The sequence below is a fragment of the Schistocerca serialis genome, chromosome 5 (assembly GCF_023864345.2).
Source record: "Schistocerca serialis cubense isolate TAMUIC-IGC-003099 chromosome 5, iqSchSeri2.2, whole genome shotgun sequence".
NCBI lineage: Eukaryota > Metazoa > Arthropoda > Insecta > Orthoptera > Acrididae > Schistocerca > Schistocerca serialis.
The window spans coordinates 317,784,454-317,797,842 of record NC_064642.1 but is presented as its reverse complement, the minus strand read 5'-3'; the positions used below and the strand labels follow the sequence as shown (position 1 = coordinate 317,797,842).

At 41.4% G+C, this 13,389-nt stretch overlaps 1 protein-coding gene across 1 annotated transcript in view; it reads right to left on the bottom strand.

Moving 5' to 3' along the window:
• LOC126481920 (neuroendocrine convertase 2) overlaps positions 1-13,389 on the bottom strand; it is a 1,488,910-nt gene that overhangs the window by 733,288 nt on the left and 742,233 nt on the right. The window lies entirely within an intron of this gene.

The following is a 13,389-nucleotide window of genomic DNA, read 5'->3' as shown; positions in this document are numbered from 1 at the left end:
ATATGCTGTAGTGCCCATGGCTATTACTGCATTCTATCAGGCCCGAAGGTTCTGTGTACGAAGTAGCTATAACGCTAAACATTTGTAAAATTCTGTCAACGTGCCACAGAGATTACATTTATTGTAGTTTAGCAGAATTTACAGGTGTGTTTGGTAGAATATGCGGATGTCACGGTTACGTCCTGCATTGGTTCGTCTGCCATAATTTGCAAGTGGACACGCATTCAGGTTGCTTGTGATTGTGTTCTGTGTCCGAAGATTCAGGTTTGGCCGAGTACCTCGGCTCACCTTATTTAATAGAACTTGGGCGCCGTCTGTAAGGACTTCGACTGGACCTGACGTTAAGTTCCAATCCTCCTGCTTTCCTCAATACATTTTTTGTCTCCCAGTGGACGATGTGAGTGATGCAAAGCCTGACATCACCAGGTGAAGGAAACATAGCGATGTGTGTTATTCATTACAAATTTTAACAATCTTTATATCAATGCAGTTCAATAATAACTATATGATAGCCGGTTTATATTGGCTAAAAGCCATCTTCAGCTCTACGCAACGAACAAAGATTATCTTTCAGTTTGGTAAAATTACCTGATAACCACCAAAACATTTTTGAAAACGTGGTTTTTTAAATATAAAACATTACATGCAATCAAACAACGTACCGTACTTTCACCGTAATTGATATGTAAGGTATCAGAAAGTTTTAACCACGACAAATTTGTTATTATGAGTAACTTCTCAAAATATTCAGACTGACCAAAACACATATTTCTGCATACAAAACCAGAATGGATTTTATGATACTTGGAGTTACAGTAATTTTATCGCCTTAACTTTTTGGCTTAGCATCTGCGTGTATATTGCCATAAAAAGGATGTTTATAGTGTATCATTGTAAACTTTTGCTTATATAAATATATAATGTTGCAGATCAAAATGAACGAGCTCTGCTGCAAAAATAAACCACGTATCGATTGCCTACAACCAAACTGCATCACGAGTAACAAAGGCGTTACAGTACGCTGCAGCTGCACAGGAAGACGAAAGTGCAGACGTCCTTAATAGTGTAGTAATTGTCAAAAGTATTGGTAGCGCTGCCCTTTCGTTTGCTTTAATACCTCCAAAAAGTGCTAATGAGGAATATATACGCTGTTGCAGTTCAGTTTTGGGTTCTCACAGGGTCTGAGTAGGTACTGACCAGACATAGTCGGGAGCGAGTTTGCAGATGTAGTAAGTCAACGATAGTGAGTGATAGCGACTATCAAGAAACTTTGTAGCTCCTCGAGTTTTTTAATCGTAAAATACCAAGCGGCAGGTTCCGATTTTTACTGTCAGACTTCGTTTCAAATGCATGATTTCGTTGCTAGTATGGGGAGATCTTGGGAAACAACGGCACAATTAACAGGAATACATGAATTATTACATTATTTCAGCAGTGTGTTGGCAGAGTTGTATCTCGACAAAGCAGTCACTGTTCTTAGTTTGATGTGGGATTTGCTGAGTTCAGACTGTGACCCGATTCGTTCCGTATCTTGTGGATAGGGTCCTGTTCGGTACCCTCTAAGCGTCTAAGTTCATTTAGCGGCTGCTTTATTTGTGTTGGAGATTAGATTGGTGATTTGCACTGAGCAATGTATTGGCTCAATTGCAAGATATTTTGTTGAACGGGCACTACAGATATGAAAACGAAACTTCGCTTTGGTCATACAGCGCATGGTGTCAGAAGGCTTTCCAAAGCTCTTTCCCCGAATGGTTGAGGAATTGTACCCTAAAGGAAATCCGATCTTTCTGCAGAGGTATCGTCCGGTTACTGATTTATTGTGGTGAGTGACCATTCATTAACGCGACGTCAGTGCGAGGCGTTTGCCAGCACCTGAAGGGATAGAATTCTGTAACGTCAAGGCCTGAAGTGATAGAGGAATTAGCTTTGATGGCACTCGTTCACAGAATTAGAAATCTCGCCTGTGACAAATCTAAAGTGTTCAGTGAGAAAAATTTACGTGTGCAACGATAAAAATGCAGTGGGAATGTATTGACATCTGTTGGACGGATGTAATGAAAACAAACACTCCAAACCGACATTTCACGACAATTAATCAGTAAAAAAACGCACAACATGTAATGAAAGCATGAAAACCGTCTGGAGATGAATCATAACGATGCGAAACCGGTAACGGTACCGTTTGGATAAAGGAACTGAAAATAATTTTGTAACTGGTTGCTTTCTTAACACCATCAACATTAGTCTTTGTTTCATCTGTCAAAGCCGATTCCCGCACGCACTGCTCAAAATATTGCAACGATGGGCTTTGTTGTTTTCGCAGTGTCAGTATGAAATTATGTACAGACCTATGGCAAAGCAAGACAATACAACGCCTTATCTCTCCTTCCGATTGGCTCAGACTCTGATTTTGATGCATCTGCCCCATCTTGCTGCCAAATCGATGGTCAGGATTCTGAATTGCTGGAATCTTTTCCCTTGAACTACAGAAGAATTGCACAGGCCCGGAAGCAGACCAAGATCTCAATACCTTTTTGCATTACATTCGCATGTCATGGCCTGGTTCATTGAACAGTATCCAGAACTCAGTTGTGTCCGATATTTTGCAAGTAGGCACAGCCTTTCAGTTCAACAGGATGTGATTCTAGTTCAAAATGACAGTGGAAATTGCATGTACTTATTCCCAAAGTGTTGCAAAAGGATGCGTTGCGATTGCCCCACCAAGGACATAGGGGAATTGTTCGCACTAAAAAGGTAGCGTGACAGCACTGTACTTGGCAGGACATGGAGGTTCACATTGAACAGATGACGTCACAGTGTAGCGCATGCATGGAGAACCAATGCGCTACGCCACAGTCATTCTCAGCTTGGCCTAAGACTTAGTCTCGATGGCAGCGAGTGCACATAGATTTTGCAGAACCAATTTGGAACACTCGTTGGCTCAAAGTGGTAGACTCTTTTCGCAAGTTTCCATTTGGGGTGCCTATGAATTCTACCACATCCAGAGCACCATTCAATATTTTGTATAGAAGGTTTGCCAGAAGTACTTGTGTTGGACAATGAACCGCAGTTCACATAACTTGAAGAGTTCTTTGAACGCAATGGCATTCGTCATCTAACAAGTGCTCCATTTCACACGCAGTCCAATGGAGAAGCAGAATGCTTCATATGCACTTTGAAGCATGGGCAACCTTCGCACCACCCACACCCGAAAACAGGCCCTGCAACTCTTTCTCGCCTCATATCGCTCTCACCCACGAGACGGACCATCACCGGCATAGCTTCTGCCTGGCCGCCGCCATCGGACGCTGCCACACCAACCGCAGCATCCAGCGCCGCCAATGGTCTGCAAATCATAGGCGCTGGGAAAGAGGCGTGATCCAGGAACGCACTCGCTCTGTTATGTATGTGTGGCGGGTCCCGATGGTTTCAGCGCCGCCACCAGAACCAAATTCATGCATGCCATTTGCCCCGTGATTCTACTGCTTTTCTTCCTCCTGATTCACTGCCTCACAGGACTTGGGGCCTTCGCAGCCGCCAGCTGGTGACACCCGGGCATCCCATGAGGAGCGGAAGGACGATGCACTCACGCATCCGCCGTCCCCTCGCCTCAACCTCATGCAGTGGATCAGCCACCGCCGTCGCCGACGCCGTCATCGCTCCAACCTGACCCCAGGCCTGGACGTGTACCCTGGCAGCAGTTTTCTGGAGGATGTTCCTGTTGCCTCGGAAGCCAGATGGTGAAGAACGGCTGGGAGTACACCGTCCTTACAGCTACGGCTCCCGGCTCATCTCAATGTCCAGCGTCTTGCCTGTCTCACCACTGTCGTTTGCAGCCTCACTAAACGACAACGGTGAGGCATTTTGGGGAGGAGGAACGTGCTGTCATAGCCTTTCGCCAGTACTCTGATTCGCAGAGTGGCTGCGAGAAGATCGATAGCAGGCACTGGAGCAAGCGAGCCTATCAGTAGAGTGGCCAAATGGAGACTAGCAAGCAACGTGCCGCCAACGCCCTCTCGACCACCAATATTTAGACCGCCGCCGCCGACCGGCGTGCCAGTCAGTCATCCAGTGAGTCAACGAGTCATCAGTTGCAGCCCAGTGGGAGTCGCAGTCGCAGTTAGCTCAGCGTCTAGCTCAGTCAGTCAGTGCCTAGCGACCAGAGTAGTGTACATAGCGGGACTTTGTACTTCACCAGCAATGAGGCTTAAGTGGACTATTACGGAAGAACTTGTAGCACAATACCTCGACTATATTAAGTTCCTTAGCTTCCTGTGTAAGTTAATAAAGAACGCTGTTAATATATGCACGCAGTTTTTTTTTATAGAAAGAGGATACTGGGCAGCAAACGACACGCTTTCCTTGCTTCCTATGGTACAAGCCTACAGTAACAATGACACGACACAAAATTTATACCAAAAGGAAAGTGGAAAGTGGACAAATGGGGTACAAAATTGACCTGTGTAAGTAGTAGTTTTGCAGAAAATGTTAAACTGTTCGAAAGTAACCAGGGTAACTGAGACAAACTTAATAACTCATTTGAGGGAAAACTTCTGACCGAATTTTCATAGCCAAATAAAGAGTGAAAACGGACCAAGGGCATTATGAATTGATGAGCGTCTAGTCTTACAAAACAATATCTAACCGTCTGAAAGTAATCAGGATAATTAAGAAAAAGCTTAATTAGCGACTTCATTGAAAATCACACAATGCATTTTTGTTCACATTTTCATAGCTAGACGATCTGTTGGATACGGACAAATGGGACATAAAATTGACCAGCATGAAGTCTAGTTTTGCTTAAAAGTTGTCATGATAATTAAGAGATATGTAACTAGTGATCTGAGTGAAAAATTAATTGTTTGCAAGTAATGAGTGTAATTAAGAAAATAATAAGATACTGATCAATATTTAAATATGTTTTATATCTTGATTTCTGAATAAAATTTTAAAACAAAAAAGAAACAAAAAATGGTCAATTGTCTTGTGGAATGATTTGCTAAAAAGTAAGAAATAAAATAAATTAGAGAAGCAATTGATGCTCGTTAGAATAATGCTCGAAAGAGTGTACAGGAAATATCTTCAGGTACTTTTTAATATTCTTAGATTCTATGATAAACGATGCACTTTAAATTATCAATAGGCGCCTCATTGTCAGTAGATGATTTCCAGTATCTTACAAAGATGGGGTTAAAATTTTCTCTGATCTACTTGTTTTCTTACTTTTGGACAAATAATTTCATAAAGCATTTTACTGGGTTTCCTTTTGTTCAAAAGTTTTTCTGTTTGTTCCGTAGATCTGAAGATGATTTTCAGTCAACTGAAACGAATTATCATCTAGATATTATTAGACGGTATTGGGATCAAGACTACTGAAATTTGTTGTGAACAGTGATTTGTCAGAATATTGTATATTGTACGAAGCTAAAGGAGTGCCTCGCAGGAATCGAATTGTACAGTATTAAAATTTTTCACAATGCCAAAAATTTAGTATGGTGCTGAAACTCAGTACACAGCGCTACAACAGTAAACATCATAATTAACTGAAATAATACGCGTCGGCTGCAATTTATTTCACGTGGTTTAACCGACCTAACTCCCAATATTTTGGAACCAATTACACCTCTTCCTCACTGACTGAAATTTGCATCCAAATAGGCAATTAAATCAATCAATAAAATTGCTAACAGTTGTTTATTTCTCAAATTTGTTTTGCATACATGAACGAAAGAAACAGTGTAACACCAGATACAACAATGGAATTTTATTCATCTGTATTTTTTCCCTAATATTGACTCACATAAGCGGCTGGTCCCGGCGGAGGTTCGAGTCCTCTCTCGGGCATGTGTGTGTGTGTTTTTCCTTAGGATAATTTAGGTTAAGTAGTGTGTAAGCTTAGGTACTGATGACCTTAGCAGTTAAGTCCCATAAGATTTCACACACTTTTCAACATTTCTCGACTCACATAGGTGGAGAACAGGCGTCAAAACATATGTCAGTGATGTTAGTGTATGAAATTCAACTGTTTAAAATAAGTTATACGAATTTTTGGTGATAGCCCAGAAATATTGAGTTACCAAAGCGAGAAATAATGTAGACACAATACAATGGAGCATATTTTCTACCAGTTTATCTGAAATTGGAAGAATAACATGGATTGGTGGCACAATAACACTAAGGAATAAAGGCTTAAGACTACAGTACGGTCTTTATAGCAGTATGAGGAATGAGTGGAAACGAGAACTGAGAATCTATTAGCCCATGTTAGGGACCCCTTACTGCTGACATATTACTACGTTACATGCAACATTCTAGTGAAGGGATTGGGTGAATGGTACAAGTGGCAAACGGGCCGTCGAGAATACAGATATGGTTCAAGAAGGGAAATTTCCTTGTTCTAATGTTACAAAACATGTTACTGAGTAGTGGGATACCTATGGGAGATGCTGTCAGGCCGGTCGCTGTGGCCGAGCGGTTCTAGGCCCTTCAGTCCGGGACCGCGCTGCTGCTACGGTCGCAGGTTCGAATCCTGTCTTGGGCATGGATGTGTGTGATTCCTTAGATTAGTTAGGTTTAAGTAGTTCTAAGTCTAGGGAACTGATGTCCTGAGATGTTAAGTCCCGTATTGCTTAGAGCCATTTGAACCATTTGATGCTGTCAGCCACGACCAACGTATCGAGTACCTGGTCACTGGCTGCATAAAACGACGGCGGGTTGAGAATGTTAATGATGACAAAGAGAAAGACTGTCGTCACACTGTTGCTGCAACGTCTGTTTATTTTCCCCTCAGCAGCAGGTCAAGTATTGGAGCGCGGATGCCTGGACGAAAAACAGCTAGTTTGTATTGATAGGCGTAGTCCATTTTGTGGTGTTCTTACGGACACAGAAAAAACAACGGATAGGAAATTAAGAGTATGAGATGTGCTTGAAGGAAGACAGATACAGAGAAGAAACTAATACAATGAAGTGGATATATATTAGTATAGCAATTATCACAATATTTGTACCTAAACACCTAACACCCTGTACAAGCATCATAAACGCTCTTCATGTCACCAATACGTTGCTTGACTATATACGAATTGCGATTTAACAGTTTACTGTTCGCTACTCATCGCGTATATCACTTTTTTTTCTTTTATCTGTTTATGGATTCTTTAACCAAGCTATATTGTGGTTTTCAAGTTTAACTATTTTACATTTGTGTCAACAAGCCTCTTTTATTTTACTGCTGTTCACTTTTCCTACATCTGTTTTTCACATGTTTATTTTATACCAGTATCTTTTGCCGATCTTCGTACGACGCTATCGTCTGATTCTTATTTTGACGTTGGCCTACCGATGACTTGAGCCTCTTTAATTTCTGAAGGTGAGAGTTTAAACTCTGTGGCCGGTATAGTGAACCAAACAGACTTTTGTGCAGCGGATAAATGACTTTTCATCTTTGTTTAAGCAATCTTTCTTCCTTGTTTCCGAACACGCCTCACGTACCTACTTGCAGTTTCAATTTGTCGCTTGCTTCCCTCTATACCTTTACAAATACGTAAAAGCTCTCGTGATCGGCTACTGGGCTTCTAGTTGATCGTGAGAGGATAGTTGGTAGCGCACTGCTCATGAAGTTTGAGTCGCCGGTTGCGGTACTGATCCGGCACACACTTTAAACTCGACGTAAGTCCATCGCAACAACAATACGTTTCTAAAGAGTGACAAAATATGATTTCACCACATATGTTCATAAGGGCAGAAGGGCTTTCGGAAGACTGGTACCTCTAACAGACTGATTGATTGAAAAACTACATGAAATTATCATCATGAGAAAAGTTTAATTTCAAACTGAAACTTGATACAATGTTTTAATTTAATGCTAGTCGCCATTGTAAGTTTAGAGCGCTGAGAACTCGGCATTAACGTGCCAGAGTATCGTCGTGAAATGCTGATACTTTCATTTCATTTAACCCCAGAGAATAAGGACAAAGAGAAATTATAAAATAGGATAAAACGGTAGTGGAATACTGAATGCCCATGTGAGATGATTCTCGGTAAGCTGATCATGCGTTTATTTAATTTAATGAGACAAAGGTAAATTACTTCGCCGACTCCCCTAACAGCTTCGCTGTAGACTGAACTCTGAACGCTCGGTCAACCATCATAATAGGATATCATCTTCAGCTTTCGAGAAGAATTCTGCTACATCGAACATTACCTTACTGAGCGTTTTAATATTTGTCCTGTGTAGACGAAATGAAAGATTCTGCAATTGCGGATGAATTTCAGAAATGGAATTTGCTGTTTGAATTTACGCAACATGAAATTAACAGTACCTGCAGAGGATTGTGAAAATGATACTAACGAGGTGACGGCACGTAGCTGCAACCACTGAATACGAGTCTTCATGTTGACATGATGGACAAATCACCATCAGTCGTATGTCATTCCATGAGGAAACGCGAGGCACCCCGATATTTAATACAGTACAACGTTTTCCTTTGCTGGCTAAAAACATTTGATTAAAACAATTTTTTGAGAACGTTTTTCATGGAGAACAGTGGTGCTTCTTAGTACTTTAAAATAAACATAAACAGTCTCAATTTGTGGCTACCTGTTTCAGTCAGTTACTGACCATCTTGAGACCTCGTACCATGATGATAAGCGGTGGGGGATAACGGAGCAGGCGTTTCGGACTCCACCACCGGCAGCTGTTTAGTTGACGTTCGTGGAGTCCGTAAAGCCTGCTCCGTTATCCCCAACCGCTTACCATCATGGTATGAGGTCTGAGGGTGGTCAGTAACTGACCGAAACCGGTAACCACAAAATAAAAATTTCTTGCGGTCAAGACTGACTATGCTCATTAAAAAAAAAAGAAAAAAGAAAAAAAGAAAATGACTAAAGACTTCCTGTAGAGCGTCATGGTGAAATGTGACTCTTTAGCTACGGTACTCGAGCATTTTCATCAAATTGTGAAACCATGTTGCGAATTTATTTCTGAAGCCCGTTATTTTTTTGTCACCATTGCTTGAAAACGTCGTCGTTTTTCATACCTGCAAGCTATCAACCTCTGTTTTCTTTTCATTTCTTGTCTCATCAAACAGAACACCAGTGCTGTTTGCAAAAAACAGAGAAAAGTGGCGCTGCAAATACCTTTACGGACTGCACTACTTCATACATACGAGATTTCCATTAAGTATAATAGTTATAACTGTAATGGTAAAAGTATTTTTAACATTGTTTATTAGAATTAGTTGTGGAATAATTTTAATGCAATCTTGACGCAGTGCTACGATGAAAGCTTTGAGCATATATAAGTTCGTCAAGTCTTCATCGTTAAGTAAAAATACCTGTTACCTATTTGAAATTACGTGAAATTACAATTACGTAAACATGCAAGAAATAAATGAATGATAGAAATGGAAAAGTTTCTAAGTGGCGAATCTGACATTTCTCAGGAGAAAAAAAATAGTTGTCACATCTCAACTGATTTTTATTCAGAAACACTAGTAAAGTATTCTGATACCAAAAATTATTCTGCTCACTGTATTACCGCAAAAAATAATAGGGCAAATTGGGAAAATAGCTGCATTTAAGAATGATTGAAGTGTCATAGCACGAAACTGGCTGATTCTACGTGCCAATAATGAAATTTTAACAATTGATTCTCGCAAAGAAGAAAAGAGCAACCAGCCATTTTTATTAATCCTACTTATCTACATAAATAGTGCCGTCATTGATTTCGAACCGATAAGTTCATCTTCAGACGGCTGTTCACGTTTATATTATATCTGTTATTGCTCACATTAGTTATTAGCCATTTTTCGACCCATACTCATAGTTAGATTGGTTTAGAAACAGGAGCCCAACAGTACTCCTCCAAGTAGCTCCTCAGCTGATTGTTGGAAGTCGAGTGCGCTATTTTCCATTCTGTGCACTATGTAAAATCCTGAACGGTGCCAGAGATCGAACCCAAGTCACATGTGTCACAATGAGATTCTGGGACCTCTCCCCACAGAAGGAAGGAAGGAAGATTGGTGTTTAACGTCCCTTTGGCAGCTAGGTCACTAGTAAAGAAACAAAATCTCGATTTAGGGAGACGTGACCAAGCAAATCGGATGAACCCTTTCGAAGAGATTTGCGGTAAACGGGTTTGGGACGTAACGGAAATGCTTGATAGATGGACTTGGTTTCGAACCATCGTCCTCCAGAATGCGAGTCGAGTATGCTACCACTGCGCCACCACTCTCGATCTCTCATCAAAAGCAGCAGAGAATCTACAATGATTGTTTCCATAAATGAACATTATTGGCGGTAGCTAGGAAGAGGTTTGAAGCAGGTTATCGTTTCATTTTGTAACCCTTTTGTACAGTTATCTTCCACAATTTCAGAAAGGCAGCAAATAGCATAACGATGGAGCTGAGATAATGTTTGAGCCACGTGATGCATATGATTCTTTGACCTTCCATTATCCAGATACTTAAGCTTGCAGCTTTGCCAGTGATGCAAGAATACGCATCAACGTCAAAGACCGTGAACATCGTTGGTTTAGCTTGTCCGTCACAGGCAGCGATGACTACAGCACGTGAGACTGCCAGCCACGTTAGTCAGCTGCCTGTGGAACTACGAAAATAATATAACTGGCCGCAGAAGGGGTGTAAGTCATTTCTCTTTGGGCAGACACCTAAAAAAGATCATCGTCATATTATCTGAGTACGACATTTCTTCGTACTGCTGGACTCTCCCGAATACATCGTGTCCTCCTGCTGTATTGACAACGAACTTTGACTCCGTCAGCGATGTAAGACCAGAGGTGATAGACTGCAGAAGTTTCCTTAGTTACCTCTGCTACCGTGGCCCGTGTCAAGTGGGACACGCTAAATTTTATCACGTTATTATCAAGTATCACTGATGCTATCTTGCGTAGACGCCGAACATCTGGAATTTAAAATGTCAGTTACTTTCATTTCGTTTATTTATCTGTAGAGTTTAAATTTTTCCGGATGCAAGCAAGAACGTTATAGGTTGTATCAATGACTGACGATCAGTAAAGATAGTAACTGTGAAAGCGTTTATTTAACGCCGTAGTTTACAGTATTTAACATTATCGTAGACCGCATCAGTATGAAAGTGTTTTGCTGTCAGACATTTCATGCCGTGTGTTCATGCGTGCGTCAGTACACACCTGTCTTTCTCAAAGATTGTAGTCCTTTGTCCTCTGCCAGTGTGGCTTATATTCGGGCGAAGACCGCGAGTTTGTACCTCAGCGAGTTGCCTGTACCTTAATGTAAGCCAGCTAATAGTAAAAGTTGCCGGCAGAAATGGTTAGAGCCGCCGCAAGGTCAGTGGGAAAAATGGAGCTCTATTTTTTTCCTCCGGGTGCCGTGAGATTGTACTCATGTGTTAATATAGGCGCTTTATCTGGTTATAATCAAATTGGCAAATTGAAGCGATTTCGTCCTCGATTATTGTGAGATGATTGCTGGCTAATATACTTGCAATTTTTATGTGATTGGGCTTTGTGGGATTTCACATTACAGAACATTAGATTTCTTTCTCCGAACTGGTTTGCAGTTATATTTAACATGGAAAACTTCAAGTCTTTTCCTAAATTCAAAACTTCAGTAGACCACGTGGGAGTTAATATCCTTATTTGTTCCTTTGATTTTGCACTCATCAGGTAATATTTTGGGCGTTAACACTAATATATGATGATTTTATTTGTCTATTACGTACGGGTGGTTATGTACAGACACCTTGTCCGTTGAATAGGATTTGTATACGTAACATGAGATTTTCTTACGAACTTATTTTTCGTTCCTCTGATCTTTACTCAAGTTAACCTTTCACGTGTTCCACATGTCTAAGCGTATCCACTACGCTCCGAATGTACTATGAAGCTTTAACTACCTCACTGGTTCAAATGGCTCTGAGCACTATGGGACTTAACATCTATGGTCATCAGTCTCCTAGAACTTAGAACTACTTAAAGCTAACTAACCTAAGGACAGCACACAACACCCAGCCATCACGAGGCAGATAAAATCCCTGACCCCGCCGGGAATCGAACACGGAAACCCGGGCGTGGGAAGCGAGAACGCTACCGCACGACCACGAGATGCGGGCAACTACCTCACTACTAATCATCCAACAGAAAGGCCAAATAGGCAAATACTAAAATCACTATCTGGCCAAACGTGGGGATCGCACCCCTCAACAGTCCTTCACACATACAAAACCTTGACCTGATCCATTGTCTCCCATGCAGATGTTGCGTTGACATCCGCCACACTTAAGTTACATAAATTCTTCCAGATCCTCGAACGTCATGCATCCTTTTACCCTCAACCAAATGGATATTTTACCATCTCGTCAAAGTCCCACCTCTCCTCACTCACATTAAACACCTTCGAACAACCTGCTTCATCTGGACACTCGATTTAAATGGTGCTAGACTTTCCGTTCCAATTTCTAGCCCTAGTATGCTGCCGCGCCTCTGCCGACATATCCAACCAATGCTACCCCTGCACATCTTCCACATCCTCTACCAACTAAATTTCAGCCGTCTCCTTCTCCAAGATCAGAAACTCCGTCCTAACAGCTACCCATGCTACCAAAGATAAATCCACCACACTCATTCCTCTCCTGCCCGTCATTTCTTACCCCATTTTCCCTTCAAAGTATGGAATTACCAATACCTCTAACAACTCCTCCCTCCTTGACTGCCAACGACTCCTACTCCTCGATACTGCACATCAGTTCAAATGGTTCAAATGGCTCTGAGCACTATGGGACTCAACTGCTGAGGTCATTAGTCCCCTAGAACTTAGAACTAGTTAAACCTAACTAACCTAAGGACATCACAAACATCCATGCCCGAGGCAGGATTCGAACCTGCGACCGTAGCGGTTTTGCGGTTCCAGACTGCAGCGCCTTTAACCGCACGGCCACTTCAGCCGGCTGCACATCAGTCCTACATCCTTATACACCCCCCCCCCCCCATTCTCCTACCCTCCTCAAAGCCCAAACTTCTTCCTTTCAACAACAGACAACCTTTCCCAGGGTAGGTCCTTCCAGTGTTAGTAACACAGAAGAGCTTCCTTGTAAGACCAGTGTTTTACATCGTGTTTTGAATGTACTCTTATTGTTTTTCGTTTTAGCTCTTTGTTATTACTGTTTAAATTACTGGCGAAGAAAGGCCTGTTTCTTATATATAAAAATTTCCGTTAATTTTAACTTTAAAATATTTTAATTGAGTTGTAAATATCTCATCTTTATATTAGTGTCTTTTTATCGTCTTAATTAATATTGAATGTCCCTTGGCTGAAGAGTGGGCTGAATGAATCGATGACAGCATGGGGGTATGAAATAATAATGAAAAAGTAACGTTCCTTCAACAAAGGT